Below are 26,402 nucleotides of genomic sequence, written 5' to 3' on the forward strand. Positions count from 1 at the left end.
AACTGTTACCCATTTCTGTGTCCTTTTTTTGCCATGCATATTAAACTTCCTCTATATCTTTACCATCGTTTTATCCTCATTCACCCCCAAAAGCTTATCATTAAGTTGAAATCTTATACGAATTTTGCACCTTGCAACCTTCAACTACCCTTCAACACCTCCCAGCAACCTCAATTGTCGCCACCTACCTCTACTATCACAGTCAGCTATCGCCCCAAACACACACACACACACACACACACTTTTAGCTCTCGCTCTCCTTGGTTCCATCACTTTGCGTATTGTTCTCTAATGTAGTCTGTTGTGCCATATGGTTGTCATTTCCCACCGATATACGTAAGAGCTTCATAAAAATGCAAACTTATGCTTTTTCACAACTTTCGGTGTTGGCCAACCCTCGTCGTGGTGGACACACCACACACACACACACTCACAAACATACACACACATACACTTGTAATCCAATTAAAGGTAGCATAGTAGTTGGCTTTTAGCGTGCGGTGCCCCAGTCCATTCAGTCCATCCATGGCACACTTCTCCCCTTCGGCCACCTTAAAAGCTTTTACCAATCGACAACTCGCCTTGATTTTCAGCATCAGTGCAGACCAGAGCAGCAGCAGCAGCAGCGAGATCCTGGCTGTTCGCGTTTTACGTATACTTAATTTGATTTTTCACACAGGCCCCCCTCAAACACACATACACACACGTAGATATATATATACTCACACACACACGCCAGTGGTCATGCTCTGATTTTTCCTGGCAAACGCGCGCCAGCTATCCCAGCAAAAAGAGAGCGGCAAAATGAAAAAAAAAGGAAAAAAATCTAATTTCTGTGCAATTTAACGAGACATTTACGTTTTTTCATTTGATTATCTCACAGTCAGTTTGGTAACGCCCCACGCTCTCTCCCACTTTCTCTCGCTCTCGCTTACCCTCTGCCTTCCAAAATGAAAGAAGAAAGACAGCAAAAGTAAAATTGTTCGAAGTAAAGAGCTCAAATGCGTTGATTGTGAAGATTTACCAACGCTTTCTCGTTGCTGTCTTTTGCAAAAGAATTCAAAATGAAAAAAAAGACGCACTTGCCTTGTCATTGTGCAATTCATATATAAAATAGGTTACCCTAGCTTTAATAGTTAGAGAATATTGGTTAATCAAGTCATTTAGGCAAAGTGATCACTTGAGAGGACAAACTTCGTCGAATTTTGTGTGCCTAAAATCCCATTTTGAGGTGGTCTGTGGTGTCTGCAATAAAACTTCACTTACTGCACTTCCTTCGTTTAAGCTGAAGGGGAGAATATGAAGGGAATGTATTTAACTTTAGCTAGAAGCGAACAGAGTTCTCTGTTCTGTTCAGTTCAGTTCAGTTCTGTGCTGTTTCCTTCCTCGTTACACGCCACCATATCCTGTGTGTATGCTCGTAATGCAGCTCGGCACTTGCATTTTGTAGCATACTTTTGTGGGCTTTGGTTGGAACTTTACGTGTAATTTGTTTTATGTGATTGTCCATTGGCTACATTTTCGGATTCACATTAGCCCATGGCTGGTTCGGCTTACGGCCTGCAAGCCACAAAAGCGCACATACCGCACACACTAACACTCGCACACACTCACACCGCCCGATAGTATGCAACAAATAGCATATGTAGAGAGGGGGACCGTCCATTGTGAGGTGAGACAGAAAGGACAACCGAAAAGCACACACACCTTTTGTGTACGTGATGTCATTATGGCCAAAAGGTAAATTTCAACTGTCAGGGACTCTAAACGACTCTTTCGAAACGCTTTCCCGGCACCCAACCCTCAATCCCCCAATCTCCTCTTGCCACCCACGACCCCTTTTTCTGGCCAGCAAATCGCAACTAAACCCCAAAACGCAAATGCACGTTTAATGTATTTGACATTTTGAAAGTCAAACCAAAAAACAGGGCGCAACATTTAAACATATGGTAGGACGAGAAGAGAAATGAACCTCCATCCCCATCTGCTGCTCCAGCTCCGTTCCGGCACAATGTTACCCCGCTCTGGTGTTGGTATATGTATAGTATAGCTTTGCATCTCTTGTCCCTTATACTTATATCCAATTCCCCCTCCATCCCCCACAACTCGTTTCGCCTTTTTGCACATTTGTCATTGGAGTTGACCCGATTTTTGTGGTCCGCCGTCTGTTTTTGCGCCTGTTTAGAGTTTAAATTTGAACAAGGAGCATGTGAGTGTTGTGCCTGTGTGGCGGTGTGTGTGTGTGTGTTTGAGAGTGTATTCCAATCCTTGTTGTTGCAAATTTTTGTAATTTGAATAATGCGTAATTACAAACTGCCCATTGGAAGTCATTAGAATGCGAATGCGATCTGTGCAATGAAGCGTGTATTTGTGTATCTAAATTTTTGTGTCCGTTTTGGTTCTTTTTTTTTTTTTTTGTGTGTGCTGCCTTGTTTCTGTCTGCATTTTGGAAAGGCTTTGATAAGAATTAAACGTAATTAGGCAAGCTTGAGCGAAACTGCAGATGCAATTAAACTTCATTTAAAGAGGCAGAGAGAGTCGTGGAAAACTTTATATGATTTCATTTCAATGCCTATATGGAATAGACGTGTATTTGGTTTATCAGCAAACTTTTTTAAGCTGTCACTCTGTTTTTTTTTTTTTTTTGTTTTTTGTTGCCTGTTTGTTTGTCTGTCTGTCTATCTATCTGTCGCTCATCCTCTATTAACAAGAAAAGGAAAAACTTTTCCGGCAACCCATTCTTGCCTTGCAGGCTTCTAATTAAGCCCGAGCCATCATTCAATTGGATTTCATTCGATGGCCACGGGTTTTTGGCATGGGTTGGTCTATCGCATTACCAGCCACAAAACTTTCACTGGACCCATTTGCCATAGTATGTATGCGGTCACAATTTATTGTGTTGACAGTTTCCGTACCCAAAGTCTTTTCCTTTCCCTCCAATTTTTGCCACTGGCAACTTCTCTCACTCTGAATTCACGGGTTTTTTTCGTCTTTTTTCTCCAACGTTTTCTCTAATTTAACATATTAACGCCGCAACGCGTTTGGCATTTCAAAAACAAAAAAAAAAAATACAAAAATTGGAAAAAGGATTTCATACAATACGCCCACCTTTGGTGTCGACGCCCTTTTTTCCAAGTCGTTTGCCTCATCAAAGGGAAGAGAATGCAAAGAAAACAAAAAAAAAAAAACAGGAAAAAATAAAAAATCAGTTGAAAGCTTTGCGTTTTTACGCCATCAGCGGCATTAATTGGATTTCAATCTGCATTCGAGGGGTGCCGAAGGTGAAGCAGATACAAAGGGGTAAAAGCGGGGGAAAACGGTTGAAGGTGGTGTGGCGTTAGGGTTGTCGCGCATAATGAGAGAAGAAAATTTATCAGCGACGCGGCAAATGTTTCAATTTCATTTACTGAACCTTTTTCTTAGTATTGCTCGCATTTGACACATAAGACGCCATTTTGTTCTCAATTCTTTCCACATGGCATATCCAGTAGATGTTCAAAATATAAGCTATATTAGTCTAACCCAATTGATGGAAAACGAAGCACATAAAAATATTGGTGACCCCGATGTTCCTTTGAAGATATGCTTCAATTTAAAAAACTCGCGCAACTCAAATGGCAATCTATCATTAATTTAAGGTATCTCTTGGTCGACTTGTATTTAAAAAAAAAAAAAACATTGATATTTTTTGTTGTTTTATGCGTTTGACAGTTTCGCTTCGTTTGCGCATTAATTTCGCTAATTTTGACAGGTTTTTTTTTGTTCGTTGCTGTTGTTGTGTTTGCTTGTTGGTTGGGGAAGAAAGGGTTGAGTAAGAAAGAGTTTCTGCTTCGATTCTGGCCTGGCACGGATTTCCTTGTAATTTATTTTTAATTTCGTCTTAAGACCCTTCTCTCTAGCAGCGTAATTATGCGTCTAATGAGACAACAAAGCAAGGTCACAGGCTTAAGTCCAAAAGGGTTCTTCTACGTGAAGTTGCTTAGATCTAAAAAGAAGAAAACAACCAGCCAACCCAAAAGCGAACGCAACATTTTGAAGAGAAAAAGTATTACCAATTTGCATAATTGCACTGATTTTTCTTTCAACGCCTTTGGCCTTTTTAATTGACAAAAATTGCTGATTAATTGCTTTCGACCACCACCAAAAAGAAAAGAACAACACATAAAACCGTTCAGGGTCATACCAAGCCAAAAAGAAAGTTCATTATAGACTTAACAATATCAAACCAATGACACCAAAAATTGCTCCCAAAAAAAAAAAAAGAAGTTTTTTAATTGTCTTTGACATTTATGATCTACTACTAACTATTTTGTGGTCAACTATGTTCGTTTGCTCGAGTTTGTGTGTGTGTGTGTGTGTATGTTTGTGTGTGGGTTACTCCCGCGAGTGTGAGTATTTTTTCGACCAATTTACTTAATGGCCATAATATTTGTTTAGTCAAAGCAAACAACAACAACAACAATGACAACAGCAGCAACAGACAAAACTCTGGATAATGACTTGGCCCATAAAAAAAAGCGGAGACCATAAAAATAAATGCATAAATAAAAGCAAATAAATGACAGCATGTAAAAAAAAGAGGCAAAAGCAAAAGCAATAGAGTAAAAAAAAGTATTTGTGGGGGGCAAGTAGGCGGAGTAGTTACAATAAATGTCAAATTTTGTGTGCCTTATTAATTGTTCTTGGCATTTCGTATTTCGGCCTAATTAAGACTAGATGTTGGCTTTTTCTTTCTCTCCCCATCCCCTCCTATTATTATTATTTATTTGTGAGCGCGGACTAACGAGGCCGCAAAACCATTGAGACAAATTAACGCATTGACAAACAAGAAAGTGGAAAAAATGCAAAGTGATTAGGAAGAAATTGATGGAATAAGTAGATAGGATTTCGAGGGTGAAATGTTACAAATTTACCACAAATGAGGTACATGTAAAAAAAAAAAAAACAAAAACAAATGGTGACCCCGACGTTTCAGAATGAACAGCCTATAATATGAACAAATGACAAAGTTTAAGCTCAAATAAATTGCTAACTGCATAAATAAAGAAAAATTTGAATAAATCAACTGGTGACCCCGACTTTCGCAGGGAATATATCATTCGATGGGGTTCTTTTCTTAATAACTTTATTTCGATACTAGATTGATCGTATCCATCGATTTGTATAAAATACTTTCATTTGCATGCTCTAAAAATCATCCAGCTGATTATATTTATTTAGGCCTGCACACAATAAAAACTACTCAATTAACTTTGACCACGCCATTCTAATTACCAAGTCAGTTATATGGATAGTCCTGCCCCCCCTTCTACTCACCATTGCTGTCCATCTAATGCAGCCCTTCAAGCGGCTCCCTCTCAACCACTCACTCTTCTCATACCCTGCAAAGCCAAACCCTCATTTACCGAAAATGTTTTGTTGATTTAGTCAGCGCTCATAATACAAATTTATGTGTATGCTTAATAAATAAACATTTTGTGCGCTATATAAACGCAAATATGCCAGGAATAACAACAAAATTTTGCCAGGAAAAACAGGAAAAAAAAAGAAAAAAAACACATTACAAAAATAAAACGTAGCCACTCCAACGAAAAATTTTCCACTTGGCAACAACAGTAATATTGGTTAACAGCAATAAAAACAGCTAAAAACTATACACATATATTAGAGGGCGGCGAGGTAGGGGAGCGAACAAAACAGCAAAAAAAAAAAAAGCACAGAAACAACAATTAGCCGGGAATGTGTTTACTTTTGTATGAAGAGAACTTTACTTAATTATTGACAAAATGTATTAGCATATGCACATGGAAAATTATTTCCATGAAGTTGGAAGTTCTCGAAATGAATTTCACATAAAAAACAACAACAAAAACACACATTCAAAAGTATAGCATACTATTCAACGCCATGAAAATATAATTCAATAAATGCTCTTATTTTTCAAAGTTCTAAAATCTTTAATCAAATTTACTCAAATTGTTGATAATCATTCGTCTCTGTTTTTGAAAATGCATTGGAGAACATGTTCACTTTATCACAGTTTGTTTTGATATAAAACGCGAAACATGGAGAGAGTTAAGGAAAAATAGTTAACGAAATATCCTTTGTTTTACATTGAACTTTGTTATATTTGCAAAATGTTTGTACAAATATGAATGATAGAAGTTTTTAAATTGGAGCAAAAGCAAAAATTCATGTGCATGTGGCGAAAACTTTTTATGGGGTATTTTTAATTCGTGTTGATCAAAACTTTATTTTGCCCACACTCTGGATTTTAGCTATAATTTTTGATTTGTGCAGTTGTTTTTTCTACATTGTGCTTGAGCTCATTATATTTTATAATTTTCAACTAGTTTTTCCGCTAGCCAAGCATATTAATAAACAAAAATTAAATGCATTTTATTAACGGTAAACTATTCTATATACATATACGTATGTATATTTATTTTGCTGCCAACTTTTTTATCATAGTCCATATTTTAGTTTTCTGTTAGTTTTGCCTTTACAATTTTTGTGGTTGGTTTTTGTTTTCTGTATGACTTTTTGGTTGGGCCAACAAACTGAGTGACCACTCGTCTACAATTCGTCCTGCCACTCACACTCGCATACGCACAGGCACACGTGTGTAGCCTTGTTGGTTATTTGTATTCGTGTGTCTGTGTTCCCAATTAGATTTTATTGTTTTGGTGCTATTGCAGTTTGTATTGTTTGATATTGTCCTTGTTGCCCCTGCTGCTGTAGCTGCTGCTGTAATTTGTGAAGCGCAAAACAAATGTGGCCTAATGATTCGTGTTGACGTGTAAGGGACAAACAAACTGCTCAACGAGAAATCAAAAAGCCAAACCCAAATTCGTAAGCAAACCCTTAATAGACAAAACACCTTCAACTTTTTAAAGCCCATCTTTTTGTTACTGTTGGTTTTTTTGTTTTTGTTTGTTGCTGCTAACCTTGAGAAAATCTTATTAAGTTTCTAACCGCCGGGCAAGTCTACACACACACACACACACTTGGAACCATACCAAGTTCAATAATAATTAGTTTGAGATTTAATTTTAATTACTTTGAGCTGTGCTGCGGCATCTTCCTTCATATACACTCACACACACACAGAAGATCTGTATGTGGTGTGTGTACGTTGATGTCTTGTCGCCTGCGGCGTAAACTGCCTTGGCCAAGGACTCTCTGTAATTAATATAAGCGAAATGCAGGATATAGATACGTGCCATAGCTATAGATAAATTTGTGTGTGTGTGTGTCTGTGAGTCCATGTGTTTATTTACTTACTAACATACATACGTATGTACGTGTGTGTGTGTCTGTGCTGAAAGAAGGGTTTTTGGTTTCATTAAATTTTCGTATAAACAAAAACGTTGCCCACGGCCCGCGGAGGATAAGAACGAAGACAGAATGAATGTGGCTGGGTGTGATGGAGGGAGGAGCAAAATTTTTGCGGCTTGGACATGGAGGAATACTATATAGCTTGCCAAAAGGACAGGCAGGCGTGTTATTGAATGTTTGCCAGGATTAGATCTGGTATGAGTAGAGAAATCTGCTTACTTTGATGTTTTCACATCGATTTCAGTGTTGGTTAGGTTAAAGGGTTGAAACTACAACCACAGAGTTCGAAAACCCATTCAAGCAGTTATCTAACATTTGCCAACTCCTGAAGCCCTTTGCCATTCAATTCTATTAAAAACTTAAAATCATATCTTGTTGCACAATTGAAAATGATTGCCAATATTTTGCAATTTCTTTCTCTTAACATTTAAACCAAAGCGTGACTTTACTTTATTTTGCAAGCATTTGCGTTTGACTTTAATCTGTTATACTGGCGCTTAGCCGAAATTCTAGCCTAATGCTTAGAGCATTTCATTAGGCCTTAGGAAAAAAAAAAACAAGAAGAGAAAACGAACATGTTTCCTCCCCACATAGTACCTAAGTATGTGTGCCTCATCATATCTGGCGGCACCACCCCCCGCCCCTAAAACATTTTCAGTTTCTTTCATCATGTTGGACAGCAGCTGTCCATTTTGCTCCATTATACATACATACATACATACGTACATACTTTTGCTCTAGCATCGTGTTATGTATAATGAGAATGAGAAGGAACTTTGCAACATCATCAACAATATTTTACTTGGTTTAATTTTTGGCCTTCTCGGCCAGCAACACCAACAGCAACAACAACAAGCGACAGCGACAAAAAGTAACAACACGAACAACATCAATTTGCTGCAATTTGCACATAACACAAGATATTTTGATGAATTATTATGCGTTACATAATTTCGCCAGCTCATGACACTGAGCCATCCTTCCATTCCCCCCGCTTCAACCATTTCCCCTTACTTCTGTCGACCACCAACCTCTAGGAACTGTTCATTTTTTTTTTTTTGTTTTGGGTCATCAAGAAAAGTTTGTTGTTGTTGTTGTTGTTGGTGTTTTCTTTTTTCTCTTTCCTTTCGCCTTATTTATGCATGCCTAATTTATGAAAATTTGATGTACTTGTAAGCTATTTCGGCGGGATACTTTTATATTTGTTTGCCCAAATAACCGCAACACATGCTCAGAGGAGATCTTTCCTCTTTCTTTTTTTCTCCGTTTTCTTGGTGTTGTGTTGACGCCCTGACCGCGCTTCAAAAAACTTGCGCCTAAATAAATTACTTGTAAAACTTTTCAAATACTCGTAATTCTACATGATGTTGTTGAGGTCGTCAACGCACAACGTTTCGTTTCGTTCCGTTCCGTTGCAGGCACAGAAGAAACGGCAGTCAGCCTCGGCAGCCTCCCCCTTTATCGTCAAAGTTTACTAAACCAACATAAATACCATTTACTGCAGAAAGTTGCCAACACCCAAAACGAAGTAACAATAACAACACCAACAACAACAACACAAACGAGACACATACATATAATACATATAGAAGAAGGCAGGCAACTTTTGAGGCAAAAAAATGAGTGGAGATCTGTTGCGAATTGAGAAAATTTCGCGACAATAGTCAAACATTTGAATGCTCTTTCGTGAGTGTGTATGTGTGCATATCATTGCCAAAGGAAGAGAAATATTGCCCCTTAAAGTGGGCAAGTTGGTTGGAAAAGTATTCACCACAAATTAATAACTGTTCGTTTGCCTTGTTTATCTATGGGACTGAAGTAGAAAATTAACCGCTTTTTGCATACATTAAGGAGCCAAAATTTACCCACAAGCAGATACGATTCCTAAAGAGTTTATTAAGCCAATCTAAACAATGATAAAAAGCATTCGTTTAAAATCTACTCACGTTGCACTCCTTCAATTTTGAACTAAAATTTATGTTTATTAAAGAAGGGAAAGCTAATCGCTTAATGTCAATTGCATTTTTTATTTAGTTTCAAGTTAAACTAGTCGAAGGCCTTATTTTAGATATAATTATCTGAGATTTGGTGACCAATTTGATTATGGATTAAAAGAACTTTACAATAATACTCTAACAAGTTGAACGCATTCCCCCAGAAAAACTTTGATATGTATGCATAATGTGTTGCCTACTTTTCGGCTGCTGTTACAAAACTCTCTCATCCTTCTGCCACCATTCTGACCCACTACATAGCAATCTCTTTTCACTGTCTCTCCCTTACACTTTCTTTTTCTTTTTTTTTTTTGCCCGCAAACATACAACGTTTATTTTATTGACTTTCCTCTACCCGACACACACACACATACACACACACCATTGATTGTATTTGGCTGTGTGGGTGTGTGTCTGAGTGAACTTTCTAATAAGTTGCCCGCCATTCCAATCGATGTACCGAACGAGAGAGCGAGAAAGAGATAAAGATACAGCGTACCGAACCGAACGAACAACAAACAACTGTTCATCAATACTTTTGGTCTCAAAGTGTTTTCATGGGTACCAAAAAAGTAGCAACAAAGTTGTAAATTTCTGTGTCAAAGTGTCCATGCGTATGTCTGTCTATGTGTTTGTGTCTCTGTCCCCTCGCTTGTTGCCCTTCTCCTTCTCCTCACCGCCAGTCACCATTTACTCTGTGTGTGTCTTCTTAGATTTTCATATTTGTATTTTGTCTACCTTTTTCCCTTCTTGCATAAGGCAAGGCATTTTATATTTTAGTATCAATATTTCTCATTGTTGTGTGTGAGTGTGTGTGTGTGTGCCTTGTTTGAGAGCTGCAAACTTTTTCTGGGCACTCTCTCCATCCATCCGCCCGCCTGCCCCTTCACCCAAAAAACTTTTTGCACGCACCCAAAAAAAAAAAAAAAATTACAACAACAACAAAACCAAACATAACAGAAAGAGAGAATAAAGGCAATGTCGACTGAGCGATGGCGGTGCGGTGGGTGGTGGTGTGGGGTGGGGTATGGACCCTTGTAGCATCTTTTAAAGCACACTTAAGCCGCTGTTTGTTGTCTAACAAGTAAGAAGCAAATACTTTGTTGCTTCCAAATGCAATGGCAAATGGGATTGAGATGGGTTCTCTGTTTCGCTTATTTTTTTCCGTTCCTCTACTCTGTTTGAAGAGTGAAATTATATGATATTTATATAGGAAAGAAAATTAAAAAGAGGATTTCTCATACAACAAAAGTATTTAGAAGAGGAAAGAGATTTCAATTTTTATTTCATTTTTTGTTGTTGTTTTGTTGGAAAGTTTTTTTTTTCCAAAACAATGCTAAAGCTGAGAGGCGCCCTCTCCAATCGCTCACCCACGAATATTGAGTACCAATTATCAAGGCATTAGATATTCACGATTCCCTGGTACCATATATCGTACATGGATACATACATATATAGATTTTATATTCGTTTGGACTCTTTTTGTTTGTGGCATTGATTCGTTTGGGTCGTTGTTCGCCTGTTGCGCAACCCTTTGCAAACACACACTCACACGACAACCCTTCAAAGTCTTCTTATAAATAAAATTCAATAAAACTGAACTGTCACCAGCAGGCAAGACTGGCAAGGCTGGCAAGGCAGGCAAAAGCAGAAGGAAACAGTCAAGCCTTTTTTACCGACCCCCTGCCGCCTGGTTGGCTGACAACCCACCCAAAGCTGATATGCCAATAATAACATTAAAACATTTTCTACATCAATGATGCATGACGTACATCAATACGTCATTCGGATCTGTAGCCCCAGTGATACGTATGTTGCATACATTTAGGCTGGCATTTTGTAAAATTCTTATATAAGTACGAGTTGGGGGAATGGCTGATTGGGAATGGGGATGTATAACGAATGCGAGTGGCTGAAATCAGGCAGGCTGAACTGATTGATTTACATGGTTTAGCAAACCCGCGCGAGCTTGCGCGAGTCCTTTACATGGCATGCCATGTCTTTTTGGACAGGGCCAAGAAAAGAATAACAAATATAAGGGCCGACATACCAAAAATGCCAGGGATACCAAAACCCTAATGAACAGAGCAACGGCAACAGTTTCCATTAAATATCAATTTCGTTTATCCAAACATGGGGGTCTTTCCACTTAGTTTTATTAGACAACAACAGCCGAAAGACCAAAAAAAAAAAGAAAAGAAAAAAAACAACACCCACACACAACCAAAATTGCCCAACAATTTCCTTTATTATCTGAAGCATTTGCTTTTGACGTTACGTAACGTATGTACGAGTACGTGTGGTATATATGCTCCAGCAGCTGGGTACATGTGTTGCCTAGGTGATAGCAGCAGTCGACAACCGAGTGCGAGAGAAGGGAGAGGAGGGAGATAGGCCATTGCCTCTGTCGGCATTACTATAAATTCTAAAGGAACAGGTGTAAAAGGTGGCTGTTTAAAAATTGTTAGCAGGCTGAGGATTCTTTTTATGGCCAGGCCTAAACAATATAATAATCTGTTTTACCCCTCACTACACCCTCTACTCGACTCCACTTCACTTCTCCTTATCATCATCATCATCATCCTCCATTACCTTGTCTTTCTAGATCTCCTTTTATTCATAGCTTCCTTTTCTATCCCTTAAGAAATCACAATTTTATTGACAACTCAAGTTGTGGCTGATTACTCACGTGTATGTGCGAGTTAGTCTGTGTCCAAGTGTGTGTGTGTCTCTCTCTCCCTGTGTGTGTGTGTGTCAGATACGTACATACCCTTTTAAGTTTATTAAATTTGGCAATTTCTTAGGTCTACCTATTTGAGCTTTAGCTTAACTGTCCAAACATCTCACATTTTGTTGTTGTTTCTTCGTCGCTGACCACCAAAACCAGTTTCACTTTAGTTCAGAGCCCACTCAAATCCCTGGTGAGTGCGTGCCTAACGCAAGGAGTTACATTTCGTTTTGTTTTTTTTCTTTTTTGCTCTTCTTTTTTTACAATATGTTTTTCTTTCTCTTGGCTTTCACTTTTTTATATACACTTTCGATTTCGACTGAAATCTCCTGGCCATAAAAGACTTTATTTACTTTACATCTATTGAAATATCATTCATGTTACTGTTATTATCATTTGTTTTATTTAGAGGCGATCGATGACTTTAGGCTTGCTCATTCAAAAGATACAAATCAATTTGATTGAAATATTTAGAGTGTTTTCCAGAATTTGGCAACAACAATCAGAGCATGAAATGTTTCTATTTTTATAGTTAAATGTTAAAACTATAAAAATGAGTACTAAAAAGGATAATGATGGAATTGCTATTCGATGAAACGTATTGATCATTTATATCATTCGATCAATGTCTAAGCAAATTGAGAATTCCAACAATCTATTCAGATTTCATAAGTTCATTTTGTGGATTTAAAATTTGTTCACTGCATGTTTAATATTTACTAAATATTTGAAAGCAAAAACGAAAGAGAAAAAAAATCTAGAATGAAAAATTCATATTCTAAAATAGTTTGAACCGAAAAGACGATTTTATTTAAATAAAACATTTGCAAATTGAAATTCCTAGAAATATATGAACTTTCTTTTTAGCCAAAAATATTTGAAAAGCAAAATAACTGAGTTGTATAACCTTGAATTCGTGTTTTTTCTTCTTCTTGCAATCTTAAGAGCATTTTCTTTTGGGAAACCGGTGAAAGTCGTCCTTCATATCTTGTTATTCACATTTCCCCTGTGTGTGTGTGTGTGTGTGTGTGTTGTGGATGAATGGTATTCGAAGGGCGGCGGGGGAGTTAAGAGCACCCAAAAAAAAAAAAACTGGGGTGTGAGAAAAGGAAAGGAACTACTTTTAAGGGTGCCTCAGAGAAAAATTATGAGAAAGGTTTTCTTCTGCTGTCAGACTTCACTCCAATTTGATTGATTAACGCTTGTCAAATAGTTTTCTATGCAATGAAAAAAGGCATTGTAAAAAGGGGCGACGAGGAGACGGGTTGGGCAGGGGGAGCAAAAAATATGTAAGGGAAATTCTTGTCAGAAGTTGGAAGTGTTGACAATAAAGCAAAGTGCATTTTGCATTTTTGATGCTAATCAAAAAATTGTTGACAGTCAGTCAGTCAAGTTGCAAGATTTCACTAATGTGGTTACACTTATCAAAGTCATTGAAGAGGTTTTTTTTTTATTAAACCTAATATACCCTATAATTTGGAGGTGGAAAAGTCGAACATTAAATTTTATACGTGTCTTTTGTAAGACTTTTGGTGAAAGATGGCCAAGAGAAATGGCATTTAATCAAACGGGGTAACTCCAAGTCGTTGCCATTGTCAAACTGAATTTACCTTTTTGGGTCCTTTCTTTAAGTCCTTACTATTTTTTTTTTTTTTTTTTTTTTTTTTTTTTGGTCATTCGTATTTGTCTTCCTGTTTTGACTTTTGCAAGTTTTTTTGCTTGTTGTGGGGCAATTTGCAAGCTTGCTAAAAATTTGTTTGTTGTTTTTCTCTTGTAGAGTGTGAAAATACAAATTCTCTATTCTTATCTCACCATTTTCCTGTTTGACTTGCTCCATCTCTGTCTTAAATCTTAGATGTGGTTGGCATTAATATATATACATATATGTATGGATGTACATTTTATGATTTATACCACAAGTGGCAAGGCTAGGCGACTCAATTTACTGAAGGACACTTCGCTAGTAAGGTGTGGCAAATATTTCAAATTAAATTCTGTTTTATTTCATTTTTTTCTTGTTATTGTCGGCATAAAATTAGTTGAAATTGAAGAATTATTGCACTTAAAGAGAGAAGGAGGGAGAGAAAGAGAGAGTTAAACCAAGTCAGAGGCTATTTGACTTTGTTGCCATGAGAGAAGTGAAGAAATGCGCGTGCTTTGGCTTAATAAAGTCGAAATAGCCATGGCTAAACAGATATACATATACATATATATATAAGCCAACACAAATACATCCACACACAAACACACCTCTACTTTCTAACCCACCTCCCCTTTGCTAACCAACTTTTGTTGCCCATTGCCCGATATACAGTTATAAATTTTAGCAATGTTGTTGATGTGATTTACTTGCACACCTCGCAAACATCGCCTGTAAGATGGCAACAAATATTACAACAGTTTTGTGTATCTTTCTCTTTCCCTCACAGAAACACACACACACACACACATATGTATATAGACATAGACACTGTGTGTAAATGACTTTATCTATGTCTGTCTTAGTGCCAGCGGGTGGTGGCCATGGTGGTTACGGAAGGAAGAAGATTCAGTCTAAACGAAGGCAAGGGGCTGGTCCATGCGTGCAACATGTGCGCTGAATGTTGACGTTAATATTAAGAAAAATAAATAACCAAGCTGTTTGTTATCTAAGTTTATATAAAGTGCACACACACACACACACACAGACACGAGTCAATGTGTCTAGCTGTGTGTGTTTGTGTGTGCCCTGTTTTATTTATAGCAACTACCCGAATTGCGTTGGGGTTTTGTCTTAAATAACAACAAAACACAGAGGAGACGCAAGACGCTTATAAATTTTTTGGACGAAGGGCAGACAGCGATTTTTGTGGTCCAGGTTAAGGCTCTCTCTCTCTCTCTCTCTCTCTGCATTTCTTCTCACACCTGTATCCTTGATGAAGTGCCAAAAGAGGAAACTATTATATGAAATGCTAGCACAAAATGTAACCAAATGAAATGGAAATGGCCATAAATTCAAATAAAACGAGAGACAAGCCAAGACAATTTATATTAAAAAGGCAAATGAACTGGCCTATAAATAGTCAAGTCAAGTCAAAATCGAAGCTCGACACACAAACACTAACACACCCATCTAAGCCAAAATTTAACAACATGAATGCAAAAGAAAATGAAGCAAGTAAGTCGACTCGTCGACTCGGGTATACCATACACCAGGTGAAACAAATTTTTTTAAATTTCGAAAACCAAATGTACATATGTATGTCTATTAAATTGTTTTTACATGTTTCATAGTATGTGCTATCTCGCTCACTCTACGAACACACGAGCACTCTAGCGCCGCTACTAGCCAACGGCCAATTCTGGCCTTGTGGACCGCGTAGTAAAATACGTTCATACGCATATTTTGCATGTTTCTAGTCCGATTTCAATAAAATTTGGTAGTTTTGTAGAAATAGATAAGATTAATTAGTCTGCCGAATTTGAATGCGATAGTCAAAAAACTACAGGAGAAAATCGGTTTTTTCTTAATTATGGAGGCGGAAGTGGGCGTGGCAAAATATGAAAATATATATACTCTGCGCGAATACTAAGCCAGTATACATACTAAATTTGGTGACTTTAGCTTTGTTTGTTTTTGATAAAATCAGTTTTGTTTGATTTGCGGGGGCGGAAGTGGGCGTGGCAAAATTTTTAAATAGCCAGTTTCTGCGCGTCTATTAAACTAGTCTGCATACCAAATTTGATGTCGGTAGCTGTCATAGTTTTTAAGAAAATCAGTTTTATGTAAATTCCGGGGGCGGAAGGGGGCGTGGCAAAAAGTTTAAACAATTAGTTTCTGCGCGCCAACTAAACGAGTATATAAACCAAATTTGATGTCTCTAGCTGTCATACTTTTTAAGAAAAACAGTTTTATGTGATTCCTGGGGGCGTAAGGGGGCGTGGCCGAAATTCCAATTAACTCTGAACATGTGCATACTACACGAGTATACATACCAAATTTGGTGGCTCTAGCTCTTATAGTCTCCGAGATCTGCGTGTTCATACGGACGGACGGACGGACGGACGGACGGACGGACGGACGGACGGACGGACGGACGGACAGACGGACATGGCTAGATCGACTCGGCTATTCATCCTGATCAAGAATATATATACTTTATAGGGTCGGAGAAGCTTCCTTCTGCCTGTTACATACATTTTGGCGACTTTAATATACCATTTCACCCTATGGGTGTATGGTATAAAAAAGGAACGGAAACAGCAACAAAATAGAGTAAAGTAAATGAAAAAGAAAAGAAAAAGCCGAAAGGTGAAACAGCTATTAATAGATGGTCAAGTCAAGTAGACAAATCCCAGCATAAAATATTATGCAACATTTATTTTTGTCATCCCAAAAAGCCAACAGAAAAAACACAAAAGTATGAGATTAAGAGTTTTCTCTTGACGGAATATCAACTTAAAGGATAAAATATCCTTAGCTAGGTAACTTTGCCAACAATACTCTAGCATAGCTACTCAAGTAGATCATTCGGTTTGGTTTTAATGATTTGAATCTTAGTTAAACACTCATTAGATTATAATTCTAAAAAAAAAAGTCAAGAACCAATCTCTATTAGATTGAAGATATCCTTTAATAACTTTTTCTGTTAGTTTTCGCAAGACAAAATGATTAAAGATTTTATTCCTCTGGTTTAAAAACAATTCCTTTTTTTGTAAATTCATTCATTTTTGCATGAATCAAAAATAAATCTTTCTCGTGTCTATATTAAATACAACCAAAAAGTTGTCTTTCTGTTTGAGATACTCATGAGCCTAGAGGCTAAATTGAAGTTCAGTTGAGTTCAGTTCTGTTTTGCGTTGATTTTTTGAAAAATGTTGCCTTTGGCGTTTGCAAAAATTTCTGCAATTTCAATTTTGAATTTGAGTTGCACACGCACACGCACACCTTTGTGTGTCTGGAAGAGAGAACTGTCATAAGGTCCTTTTGCCTTGCCTTTCGAAGCCTTGGGGCCTTTTGGCCCAGCCGTTTGGGGCGGTGGGATGGAATGGGGTTTGGGGATGAGAGTAGGCCTTCATTAATCTTGCTCACTATTCCACACACATATGTATGTACATACAAACGCACACACATCCATATAGAGAATCGCCTACTAACTACAATTTTCACACTCACGCATCGTCTAGCAACACATCGACCATGGGCCGAGGCTAATTTTTCATCATCAGACGACGTTGACGATGTTGCAACCAAGGCGAAAGGCAGCAGTAGCAGCAGCAGCAGCGTTTTTCGGTGGACGTTGACTGCGAATGTGCAATTCATCAATATCATTTTATCAATTTTCACCGCTGTCCAACAAGGACAACAGCTCGACTCAACTCAACTGTATATCACAATGCAATTTGTTGTCTATTTGCTGAAGGATATGCACAGAATAAGAGAGAAAAGGGCCAAATCAGCCCATCAGCCCATGAGATGGGCTAAAGGCACACACACACACATCACTTGTGTTGCCTGCTTTTTATCGTTTCTCATATGCAATTTTTTTCTCCTTTTTGTTTGCTTCTTTTTTTTTCGTGTGTCTGTTTGTGTGTGTGTAGGGGCGTTAAAGGAGGCGTGGTAGCTGCTGCTGCTATTTACTCTGGTCCCAGTCGCGCAGTTTTGCAACTGTAATTCAATTTTAACAATTTTTCAACTGCGTTATTGACGTGACGCATCAACGGATGATTTGTTGTTGGCCCCTGTGCATCGAACAAGGACTGACTGAATGAATCTCTAGGTGTGTGTGGGTGTGTGAGTGTCTGCCACACTATAGGCCTCTCTCATGTTTGCGGGTTTATATGTCTCTTTGCCCATCTGTGTGTGTGTGTGTGTGTGGGTGTGTGTGTGGGTGTGTGTGTGCATCATGTTTGGTCATTTGTTATTTGCATTGATTTTTCGTTCTCGTTTCGCCGACCAATTGCCCAGGTATCGTTTTCTATAATCAAATATTGAGGTTGCAATTTTATTTGTATAGGAGAGCGGCTCAACAGGAGAAACAGAGAAAGCTACTAACAAAGCGCGATAGAGAGAGAGAGAGAGAGAGAGAGAGAAAGCAAGAGAGGATTGAAATTGGAGAAAGAGTTGGATAGATTTTTCATATAATTTCACAAACGGTTTTTGGGTTTGACAAGTTGATTTGATTTTGTTGTTTGGTAGATTTATTGGTAAAGTATGAGTTTCATATGCAACCAAAATGGCATGGCACAAAATCAGTCTAACCAGACAACAGAAATAGCAACAGCATAAAGTTATTAAATATCCATTTGAGAGATACTTCAAATATCTCTACAACATTTAGCCCATACAAGAAATCCTCTGACAAAAAGGTTTAAACATGAAATAGGATGAAAACAAAACAATTGTCATTAAACGATCATATAAAGATGACCCTGTCTTATTCAACTCTTTAAATTTGATGTTTTTGTTTTCAAAGGGATATTTAATATGTTTCTGATATCTATAAAACTTATTCATAGGCTTAGATTTTGTTTGGTTATGTTTCAATAATCTTTAATTGATCTTGAATTTCACTTCAATGACCTACTCCCATTTACTCGCATATCTACATTTGTATATGAGCAATTAATTGCTGTGTGTCTCTTACTATCAAATATAATTATAATGACAACCTCATCTCATGGCTCATTTCATGTGTTCACGCTTTGGTTTTTTGTGGCTGGCTACCTGCCAACAGCAGCGTCAGCAATACCAAAAACAACATCATGAAAAACTTCAAAAAGAAATGTTAGACACAACTTTGTTATACAAAATACTGGCAATTTATTTGACGTTATTGTGATTTGTGTGCCATTTGCTCAGCGAGAATGTTTCTGGTATATCCGCAACCGCAACCATATGTGGTTCCAGTACTCTCTCATGCTCTCGTTCTCTGCTCTGTGCTCCGATCTCCGTTTTGCATCTGGTGGTGTTGCTGCTGCTGGTGCCGCTTGTATTGCTGCAGCTGGGGTCAACAGCAGTTCAATTGCTTTTGCCTGGCCTGACTGACTGGATGACTGACTGTCTGAATGACTGCCTGCTGCCTGGCTGCTTGTTTGGTCGGACTGGTTGGTTGGTTGGTGATTAGAATAATTAGCTGCTGGTGTGCTGCCTTTGCCACGGTCTCTTTTTGCTCTATTGCTCTGTTGCTCTGTCTCTATTTCTATCGCCATCTATCTATCCAGCCATCTCTTTTGCCCCTTTGGCGGCAGCTTCTGTTTTGTATCAGCCACGCAGTGCTGCGGCACGTTGCCGGGTCCCATCAGCAATGCCAATCACTGGCTGTAAACACAAACAAACAAACCAACAAACAAACAATACAAAAAGAAGAAGAAAAAAAAAACAGAAAAAACCCAAACAAATGCTGCTATTAATAGAAAATAAGAGAAAAACGCACTCTCGAACTATCGAAACTCGCAACTCAGCGGTGATTGAGTGAGTTGTGTGGCAAAGCGTTCTGGCGTGTAATTGCCCTCCCTATTTCCCCCCAACACCCCCCTTGTGATATATGTACATATTTATGAATTATTTACCTCGCTCTACTCTCCCCTCACCCATCATATCAAATGTAAATAGTTTAGCGATATATTTATTCTTTTTCACTGATAAGCAAGATCTCCCTCCACCAACGACAACAAAAAATATAAACGTCTAAAATCATTTTTGCACTTTGAACGGCAAAAACGACTAAAGAGAAAATCACACGGCACTTCCTACTCCAATGAGAGGGGAAATATGAGACACTTCCAGTGGGGCGAATTCATTTGTAGGGGTAAAATTTATTCATACCTCAAGGTACAATTGAAGTCAAAGTTTAAGGCGAATTCATAAAAAGGGGCGGCAATTGGAAATCCTTAGAAGTCAAAGGGGAAATTGGCAACAAAATTTCTTAGAGAAAAGTCACGTTCACAATGTATAAGAAATCAGGAAAAAAAAAACAACAAATCTGGAAAAATGCATTTACCTCAATTTGTTGACTTCATTATCCTTTCAATATTGTTTTAATTGCGTCCATCCAGGAGAGGCGGCAAATTCAATTCATGTTAATAATTTCCAATAGTTTATTTCTAAAATAAAATTCAGAAATTTAAGTTTATGAAATTGTTTAAAACGAAATCAATTGAGAGAAAGGTTTCCCATATGGATCTTTTTGTATCCTGACACGAAAATGGCTCTTCCGGTTAGAAAAACAGCAGTTCTATCTTTCATTATTATTTTTAATCTTCATTTTCAATAACTCTAATCATTACTTACATTTGAGAGTGGGCAACTGAGCGGGCAGAGCATTTTCTTGTTTAGTTCAATTTTATTAATCCAGAACTTTGTGCTAAAAACCACATAAAAAAAAAAAAAAATAAAGACTGAAGATCAAGTTATTGTTATTACGTTCTTACACTTATTTGCTAGCTCTTGTGTACTTAAAAACGAGGTAACCATGATATTTAAGATGCTATTTTCATTTCATTTAGTTCTATTTTGTAAATATTTTTGAAGGATTTTATTTAAGGTTTGTTTATATTCTTCGTTGAAACTAATCAAAAGTGCGGCAGCGCCTTTATTAAAAAATCCTAAGCATCTTGACTAACTTTACATTAAAATACCCTTATCACATAGTTTATTGGAGTGTCCTAAATTAGGGTAAAACTATGAACTTTCAAAGCGTTAATTCACCGCCGTATATTACTTTTCTATTTAACAAAGTTTTTATACAAATGTAAAGGCAATAATAATGTCAGTGGAGTCCTCAGTAGATAAGTTGTCTAAGTGACCTAGTCATTTGGGCAACTGAACAACGAGGACCCGGGTTCGAATACCAGGCTAGTGTATGGATGTAGTTTTCGTCTAAGCCGAAGGCCTTAGTTGCCAGTGCTTGTAAAATATAGTTAGGTTGATAGTTTACAACTATATCCTATACTTATAATAATAATAATAATGTCAGTAATGAAAATGTAACAAATAAAAACCTTCAAGAAATATCCAAATCATTTTACTTCGATTTGTTGCATTGTTTGTAGGTTTCGAGTTTCGAAAGGTTCTTTTACTCCTTCTACTCTTAAGATGTTCCCTTATCACAAACTATATAACCGGAGATGCAAGATTCGTCTTGTAGCGCTTAGTTAGAGCCCCAATCTAAGAAACTTTTGTATTTTCAACATATTTCTCCTAACAAAAGTATTAAATCATAAACAATTTTGTTAAGACAATGTGTCAGGCTCACAGGCTGTTCGGCTTTCCAGTGCAAACAAAACCCCTCCATAAATTCGCCGTATTTTTTTTTTGGTTGCGGCGAATTCAACATTACGACGACGACAACACATGCGCAAAATTTCAATTTTCCAGAAAACACTACTAAGAGCGGCTTTTTCGCAAAGAGAAAATTGTTTGTTAACAACAAAAAGACTCAAAAAAAAAAAAAACAGAAAATAGAAGGAAAACGTGGGACAAAGATTTTTGGATTCTTTTTTTTTTTTTTTGGTCTTCTTTATTTTGTTTCTTCTGTTTTTTTGTGCAAAATCAGCAAAAACATGAAACGACATAAGTATGTCAAAATGCATGAAGAAGATAGCACAACACACACACACACACGCACACACACACAGACGCAGACAGAGACCCACAGAGACGAGGGCACGTACTTACTTATATAAGGGCCTAGGAGTACTTTTCGTATATATAGTATACATATACATATAGTTATGTCTGTGTGTGTGTTGTGTGTAAGTATGTGTGTGTGTGTTGTGTGTGTATGGATAGGGTCCTATACATACTTTGTAAAGCAGACGAAAAAGGCAAAATGAAATGTGAATGTTTGGATGCTTTTCGGGTGCCGCCCAGATGATTTGCTTCCCTCCATCCCCTATACATACATACATATATAATATATTCATAGGAGGAGGTGCCGTGGTTAGGAGTCCAGAGGAGCCAGAGTAGCAAGCGAGTCAATCACAGCACAACAACAACAACAACATTACATTTTGTTGAGGGAAAACGAATAACAAAACAAATACGGATATGTAATACATATATATAAAGAGATATATATTTTATTCAGGCAAAAATCCATATAATTCAATGGATTGGCTAGCGGGAACAAAATGAACACAACAAAGAGCAAACCGCAGATTATTGCGAACCAGATGAAGAAAGAGAAATGATAACAACAACAAGATGAACAATATGAACGCGTTGTTGTGTGACCAGTCAGACATATTAATGACAAAATGATTATGATGACACTAACACTGAGGTCTGTCAATCTGAGCGATGGCTGGCAAAACTGCCAGAGGATGTCGGGCGTCGAGGAAGAAAAAGGAGAAGGAGAAGTTGGATGGGGAGAATGTGAACGAGGAAGCTTTGGTAATGGTGGCAAGGGAGATGAAGTTGAAATCAGAATCAGAGTTGGAGTGGCGGCAAGATGAGCGAGCAAACTGGGGATGCAATATGTTAAACAAGATTGACAAGGGCACCAACCAAAAGATGAAAAAGATGGAAAGGCAGGCAGCAAAACGATGAAAAGATACTTTAAATGATGCTTAAAGTTAACACAGCTGGCTTATTGGTAGTAATATACGCTGATAGACTAGCTGGCTATGAGTTGAGAATGAAGCTATTGAAGTGATATTAATGTATAACAAATAAAAGAAGTCGGACAACTTAAAGATTTACTTGCTTACATTTCAATGACCATCGATAAAAGATAACAATTGTTTCTTTTTGCAATGGATTTGACAATTTTTGTTTGAATACATTAAAACATCAAAAAGTTGATCATTTCGAAACGGAAGTAGAGGATTTGATTTATTTGATAAATTGCTTTAATATTGGTTAATTTAATTTCTAAGTTTCTTTGAGTTGACTGCCAATTGTGAAGACTTTTTAGCTCTACATATAAAAACTATACGGAAATTTGGCGAAGTGCTACGTATATTTAGAGTAGAACTCACTCAATTTATATTTTTAAACATATTAACATATATGTATATACATATATACATATATTTATCAACGAAACGGCAATGCGTAAAAGAAAAAGGAAAAAACTCGCAATTTCACTTTATGAAATACTTTATACATCAATAAAATCAATAAAAACGCAAAATCATCAATGATTTTTAGCCATTTACTTGGTCTTTATGCACTTCGACATTATCTGACAAGGCACTTCCATTCCCACACACACAACCATACAGATACACATACACACACACACACACATGTGGGTATGCTCAGTGCTCAATGTCATTTTGGATTTTACATCTTATAGCCATATACGCACGCAGTTCTTTCTACCTACAAGAACAAGTCGTTAGGCCCAGTCAAGACGGGCCCTGGTTTGGTCTGGTGTGGTTTGGATTGGGCTGGTCTGATCTGGGATGAGGGCGGGCACTCAAAGCCATTGCTTTTATGCATCAACGAGCACACAAAAGTAAAAGGCGACCTCTTGGCCCAATCCAGATTCAACTGGCATTCCGCAGCCACCATCTCTCCCTTTCCACTCCCCTCAGCATCCACCTCTGACATGGTCGATATTTATGCGAAAATCAAGCGATAAATCTAAATTATATGCCCAGTGCTAAAGCCAAACAAAAAAGCAGCAACCAAAAAGATGTAGAAGAAGACGAAGGCATCATCATGTGTTAGCCTTGACAGCAAATGCTCTAAAGGACTATGGCAAGGGAAGAGCGGAAGCAGGAGCGTTTGCTGCCGTCAAAATGAACTGTAAATGTGTGTGTGGAAGTGAGTAAGTGTATGGGTCAGAGGAGCGCATTGTTATGATGATTACGCATATTATATATAGCCTACTTAACAGGGCATTGGGTCTAATTAAAATTCCAGCCCCCTCCTGCTATTCTATCTCTCACTAGTCAACCCAAAAATGACAGTCGTCAATGTTTCCTTTTTTGCTCCCCTGTTGATAGATTTTGATTATCATATAATTAGCAAAAGTTTTTCTTGCCTCTTCTTGTCGTCGTCGTCGTCGTCGACTACATTTGTCATCATCCATCAAGGAAAGATTGAAGTTCATAAGTTTGGTTAACATGTGACAAATCATAGCATACTTTTTTGGGATGGGTCTTGTCAAAAGTTGTAACCCCACCAAAACCAAAAAGGAACAAAAACAAAAAAAAACAAAAAGAAGACAACAAATAGGGGACACAGAAAACTAAACTAAACTGAACCGAATCAGAGAAACTAAAACTGTCATACATGTCGCAAAATTTCATTACAACTGCTGTGTCGTCAAGTTTTCTTCTTCAACCGTAGGCCGGCCACCGAAGTCTGTCCACGACGTCCTGTCGTCGGTCCCGGTCCTGGTCCCGGTGTCTGATATCTGCTGTCAGCCTGAAGGGGTCACAGGGTACACATCATCAGCATGAGCATCAGCATCAGTATCAGTATCAGGAACAACATGAGAACATGAGAACATCAGAGCATCAGCACATTGGCATCAGCATCAGCAGAAACCAAAGTCAGAAACTCTCTTGTGGTCGAAAATTAATGAAAATTTCATAAACTGACGGCCTATCTCTCACAGGGAGCCATCGCCCGAAAGCCATCGCTATGTTTGTGGTTTGCCATCATAACTTAATTAACAGCCACAGCAGCAGCAGCAACCCAATCCCAAATCCAATCCCAATGCTTTGATAAGCATTTTGCATATAGTTTCTCATGTATGTACATACACACACTCATACACACACTATATATAATGTATACAAAATATATACATACATATATACATATGTATATGTATGTATATTCTATATCTTAGTTGATAACGCTACACTTTAACAAATTACTAAGCGACAACATGTAATTGCTTTCTTAAGCCATTTGACATTTTCTTGCAGTGTTTCTATTCTATTCTATCTTATGCTGATAAAGTTATAAATAGTATTTCATATTTCATCCCATTCCAACAAAACAAAAAACACAAAACAGTAAAGAACAAAAAACTATGCCAAAATAGCATATGTTAAGGCCAGATCCAAAGACAGAGAGAGAAGAAGAAATCAACCCTTTCGGCCCATCGACTAGTTTTACCCTCTGACTCTGACTCTGACACTGACTTAAGGGCGGAACCAGAAGACCACCCAAACACGTACTCATAATAATATTTCACTTTGGACCCACGCTACCGCTTACGCTTGGCCCTGCCGCTCCCATTGCCCTTACACTCATACCACCCGCAATTGTACCCCTTTTTTGCTGTTTGTTCCTGTTTATGCCGACTTTGCTGCTGCTGCTTCTTCTCCTTCTGTTCTTGTTCTTGTTCTGCTGCTGGTTCTGGTTCCTGGTTCCCGGACCTTGCCTCTTGTGCCCTTTTGCGCCTTGTGTTGATAAATTGGCGACAGCGTATAAATTAAGAAATTGTACACTAATTGCGTAAAAAACTTGTTGTTGCATACTTTCGGGCGGTTTTTCAATGCCACCACAACAGGCGGCGTTTTCTGAGGCTAGAAGCGACGCAAGAGCAAGAGTATAAGATTGAAGTTGAAATTGGGCCTGGGATTGGACCAAGCAATGGCATTAGAGAGTGAGAAAGAGATGGAGAGAGCGAGAGAGAGAGAAGGTCGGGTGTCAGTCTCTTGCGAGGGCGTGGCGGTAGGAGGTACCAATGGCTTGGTTAGAGGAAGCCAAAGTGCGTGAAAGTGTTGCCGCATTGTAAAAAAGTTTTATTTATCGATTTTGTTTTGCGACCCGCAGCAACCAAAAGAACCTCTTCTACCATTCCCCAACCTCAACACCATTATCAGGTTCTCTCTCTCTCCTTTCTAAAAAAGAACCTCTAACGCTTGCCGCCCATTTCAATTCCAATTTTATGTAGTATCAAAAATTTTTAAAGCATACATTTTGGCGTTTTGGCAGCCACCAAAAATGGTATGAGAGACGGCATTGGCAGCAACAGCAACAGCAGCATCAACGGGCGTGTTGCTTTTGCTTTTGAAGTTTGCACAACACAAAAACCGCAAAATCTAATTAACGGGGGCGCTTGGTCTTGGTCTTGCCATTGTCGTTTGACGGTAAAGAGAAACATCGGGGAGATACAAAGAAGAAGAATAACATCAACAACAACAAAAACAACAAGAAAAAAGAAGGGTGAGAGAATTGAACTACAAGGAAAAAAGAGGGTCGGGGCTAGTAGTCGAATAGGGTGTGTGTGGGTGTGTGTGTGTGTGTGTGGTAGGTGAGAGGGAGGTGGTAATTGAGGTGGCGAGGTTTTCTTTTGCTGTTGCTGGCATTTAGCTTAAGGGGATCCTTTAGCTTTGGTATCAAGCAAAAAAGAAAGAAAATGCAAAAAAAAGAACTTAAAATTTGAATC

At 38.0% G+C, this 26,402-nt stretch overlaps 1 protein-coding gene and 1 long non-coding RNA gene across 4 annotated transcripts in view; one reads left to right on the forward strand and one right to left on the reverse strand.

Annotated features, from left to right (window-relative positions):
- Nucleotides 1-26,402, forward strand: part of bru3 (bruno 3) — a 394,704-nt gene that overhangs the window by 197,125 nt on the left and 171,177 nt on the right.
- LOC137578745 (uncharacterized) overlaps nt 1-26,402 on the reverse strand; it is a 317,816-nt gene that overhangs the window by 133,454 nt on the left and 157,960 nt on the right. For 2 of the 3 annotated variants that reach the window (XR_011032761.1, XR_011032764.1), the window contains 2 exons: nt 20,333-20,405; nt 20,043-20,145 (listed from right to left, as the gene is read on the reverse strand). This is a non-coding gene — a long non-coding RNA (uncharacterized lncRNA). Of the gene's footprint in view, nt 1-19,140; nt 19,361-20,042; nt 20,146-20,332; nt 20,406-26,402 lie in introns of those variants that run through there. The other variant, XR_011032762.1, reaches the window with a different exon arrangement.

Source organism: Drosophila tropicalis, unplaced genomic scaffold, assembly GCF_018151085.1.
Source record: "Drosophila tropicalis isolate 14030-0801.00 unplaced genomic scaffold, ASM1815108v1 contig_694, whole genome shotgun sequence".
In the NCBI taxonomy this organism is placed as follows: domain Eukaryota; kingdom Metazoa; phylum Arthropoda; class Insecta; order Diptera; family Drosophilidae; genus Drosophila; species Drosophila tropicalis.